Consider the following 4,602-nt stretch of genomic DNA (forward strand, 5'->3'; position numbering starts at 1 on the left):
GGTGTGGAAGAAAGGTAGGAAAGATAGGAAAGGGGTTGGGGTAGCAGTATTGATTAAGAAGGACATTGTAGCACTGGAGAGGAAGGATGTCCCAGAGGGACTAAGGGCAGAATCTATTTGGTTAGGGCTAAGAAATAAAAAAAAATGCAACTACATTGCTAGGAGTAGTCTGTAGGCCACCAACTAGTAGGAAATAAGTAGAGGAACAAATTTGTAAGGAAATTACAGAGAATCTTACCTCGTAGGAAATTCCCACTATCCCAGGATTTAGTCTGGCTTACTGGTTCGTTGCCCTCCCTCTTTGGCAAGTATATCCTTCCTTAGGTAAGGATGCCAAAACTGTACACAATACTCTGGGTACGGTCTCAGTAAGCTCTATACAATTGCACCAAGACGTCTTTATTTCTGTCCTGAACTCCTCTTGCAATAAAGGCCAACATACCATTTGCCTTCCTAACTGCTTGGTGCACCTGCCTGGTGACTCATGAACAAGGACACCCAGGTCCCTTTGGACATCAACACTTCCCAACCTCTCACCATTTTACAAATACTCTGCATTTCTGTTTTTCCTACCAAAGTGGATAACTTCACATTTTTTCACATTATATTTCATCTGCCATGTTCTTGCCCACTCACTAAGCCTGTTCAAATCCTCTCAAAGCCTCTTTGCAAACCCCTCACAACTCACATTCCCACCCAGTTTTATGTCATCAGCAAACTTGGAAAATAATACATTTGGTCCCCACATCTAAATCATTGATATAAATTGTGAACAGCTGGGGCCCAAGCACAGATCCTTTTGTACCCCTCTAGTCACAGCCTGCCAACCTGAGAATGACCCATTTATTCTTACTCTTTTGTTTTCTGTCAATTAACCAATTCTCAATCCAAGCCAGTATATTAGTCCCAATCCCATGATCTCTAATTTTGTTTACTAACCTCTTGCCTGGGACGTCATTGAAAGCCTTCTGAAAATCCAAATGCACCACATCTACCAGTTCCCCCTTATCTATTCTGCTAGTTACATCCTCAAAAAACTCCAATAGGTTTGTCAAATACGATTTCGCTTTCATAAATCATCTTTTCTAAGTATTCAGTTATCACATCCATTATAATAGGTTCTAGTATTTTCCCTGCTACTGACGTCAGGTTAACAGATCTGTAGTTTCCCATTTTCTCTCTCCCTCCTTTCTTAAATAATGGGGTTACATTTGCTATCTTCCAAGCTGTAGGAACCATTCCAGAATTTTGGAAGATACCAACAGTGGGTTCACTATCTCTATGGCCGCCACTTCTAACACTCTGGAATATACATCATCAAGTCCAGGGGATTTATCAGCTTTCAGTCCCATTAATTTCTGCAGTAATACTAATTTCTTTCAGTTCCTCATTCCCACCATTCCCTTGGTTCTCTGGTGTTTCTGGGAGGTTTTTTGTATCTCCCTTTGTGAAGATAGGCACAAAGTAGTTGTTTACTTTCTCTGCCATTTCCTTATTCCCCATTATAAATTCTTCTTTCTTGTAATGGGCCCACATTTCTCTTTGCTAATCTTTTCCTTTCTACATACCTATAAAAGCTTTTGCAGTCCATTTTTATGTTTCTTGCTAATTTACTCTCATATTCTATTTTCCCATTCTTTATCAGTTTCTTGGTCCTCCTTTGCTGAATTCTAAAAAGCTCCCAATCCCCAGGCTGGCTACTTCTTTTGGCAACTTTATAAGCCTCTTCCTTTGATCTAATATAATCTTTAACTTCTCTTGTCAGTAACAGTTGGATCACTTTTCCTGCTGGGTTTTTGTGCCTTGAATGAATACAATTTTTTTTGTAAACCATATTAATTCTTTAAATGCTAGGCATTGCCTGCCCATTTTGATACCTTTTAATGTAGTTTCCAACCAACCACAGCCAACTTGCCCCTTATATTTTTGTAGTTTGCTTTGTTTAGATTTAAGACCCCAGTTTCAGATTGCACTACATCACTTTCAAACTTGATGCAAAATTCTATCATATTATGGTCACTCTTCTCTGAAGGTTCCTTTACAATGAAATTATTAATTAGCCCTTTCTCATTGCACACTACTAAACCTAAAATAGCCCGTTTCCTAGTTGGTTCCTCAACAAACTATTCTAGAAAACCAACTTGTGTATATTCCACAGTATTAGTGCTAATTTGATTTACCTAGTCTATACGTCGATTGAAGTCCCCCTGATTACTGTATTATCCTTGTTACATTCACCTCTAATTTCCTGATTTATACCGTCCTCTATATTACTATACTGTTTGGTGGCCTATAAACAACTCCTATCAATGTTTGCTGCCCCTCACTGTTGCTTTGCTGTACCAAAACTGATACTACATCTTGATCCTCTGATCTGAAATCCTCTGTCACTAATGTAATGATCTCATCCTTTATTAACACTGCTACCCCACCTCTTTTTCCTTTTTGCCTATCCTTCCTAAATGTCGCAGCTGGAATATAGATGGTTCAGAAGGGAATTGAAAAGGCAAATAAGAGAAGCAAAAAGAGAGTATGAGAAGAGACTGGCAGCTAATATAAAAATGAATCAAGCCTTTTATAGCTTTCTATAGGCATATAAATAGTAAAGATGTGATAGAAGGATGAGTAGGGCCTATTAGGGACCAAAGAGGGAATTTACACCTGGAGGCAGAGGGCATAGCTGAAGTATTAAATTAATACTTTGCATCTGTCTTTCCCAAGGAAAAAGATGCTGCACAGGTCATGGTGAAAGAAGTCATTCAGACACTTGAAGTGTTTAAAATTAATAAGAGGAAGGTATTTGTAGACTGCCTGTATTTAAAGCTGATAAGGCACCAGGACTGGATGAGATGTATTCAAGAATACTGGGGGAAGAGAGAGTGGAAATTATGGAGGTACTGGTCATAATTTTTCTGTCTTCCTTAGACTCAGGGATGGTTAAAGAGGACTGGAAAATTGCAAATGTTACACCCTTGTTCAAAAAAGTGTGTAAAGATAAGCTCAGCAACTACAGGACAGTTTGTTTAATCGTGATGGTGGGGGAGCTTCTAGAAATGATAATTCATGACAAAATTAACAGTCACTCGGACAAATGTGGGTTAATTAAGAAAAGCCACCATGGATTTGCTAGGGGCAAATCGTGTTTAACTAACTTGCTTTTGTTTGTTTGATGAAGTAGTAGAGATGATTGATGAGGGTAATGCTGTTAATGTGGTGTACATGGACTTCCAAAAGATGTTTAATACAGTGCCGCTGTCAGGCAGATATAATAATTTTCATAATGTCATTGGAATTTATTGTAGAGTAATAGTGGGGTTTGTGTCTATGCCTGTGTGACTTAATTGAATTAAAGTTAGCTGGTCTGAAGGCTTTGATGTAACAGAAGATAAGTTAGGTTTGAGATGTAAAGGGAACGCTTGCATTTTTAAATAAACCAGGCTAGCTTGAGTTCAAAAGAGGGAGTGAAATGTTTCACCTAGCCAGGAGAAATTTGGAAACAGTGGGCAGGATCTTCTGTTCGGTGAGCAGGGGGTGGGGCCCGCTCGCCGACACGTAAAATGACGTGGGGTGACATCGGCTGCGTGCCTGCCGAACTGTCAATGGCCTTTAATAAAGTAATTAAAATGATTAATGGACCTGCCCGTCCAACCTTAAGCTTCCGAAAAAACATGAAACCTCATCCATGGGCGGGATGAGGTTTCATGAGGGTTTTTAAATTTTTATAAAATGTTTCAATAAAAGAAATTGACATGTCCCAGCTCATGTGACAGTGGCACATGAGTGGCCATGACAGTAAATTTTTTCCCCTTCTTTATTGAAATTTTCAAACCAGAGCCGATCTCCCTGAGGCGGCACTTTGCCTCAGGGAGATCTGTGCCCTCTTCCGTGTGCATGCGTGAAAAAGCGCACTCCTGGCTCAGGGAATCCCCCCTCCCCGCCTGCACAAGGAACGCATAGCGCTTCCTGGTGGACGTCACGCTGGGCAGGCCTTTATTGGCTCGAGGTTCTGGACTCTGTGCAGGGCCCATTGAGCTGCCCTAGAGAGTTAGTGAATCACTTTAAATATACAGATCAGACTCTGATGACATCATCGGGCCTACACTCTGCCATTTTAATCTGAGGCCTGAATGGGTGACGTGGTGATCGCTTTCCCATCAGGGCAAAACCTGCTGGGAACACTGCCCAGGGCTAGAAGAGTGATTTTTAACATGTTTCCTAATGGTTCAGGAGCAGCAGAAGGGCTCCTCCACTCTCAACAAAGAAAACTTGGGATTCTTCTGCCCTGGCATTCCCGACTTTGACTGTAATTCCTCTGCTGTGTGCTGTGGAACTATTCCCCTGTTTCCTGCTGTAATCAGGCAGCCTCTTCCCGACCATTCCCCGGCTGCTTTGCATGACCAAATACTGATTCCAGCTGGGGGGGCTTGTTATAAGCAAGAAAGTGAGTCTCAGGAGTTAAAAGAGCACTGGCCTTGAGTTTGATGTGGCCAAATGAGTTGGAGGTTTGCCCTGGCCCCTTCTCCAACCCACCGCAGCCCCTGCGCCCCAACTTAGAATCGAGCATAAGAACACAGATGGATGGACACAAACAGTCCCCAATTC

Source organism: Cetorhinus maximus, chromosome 17 (genome assembly GCF_964194155.1).
Source record: "Cetorhinus maximus chromosome 17, sCetMax3.hap1.1, whole genome shotgun sequence".
NCBI lineage: Eukaryota > Metazoa > Chordata > Chondrichthyes > Lamniformes > Cetorhinidae > Cetorhinus > Cetorhinus maximus.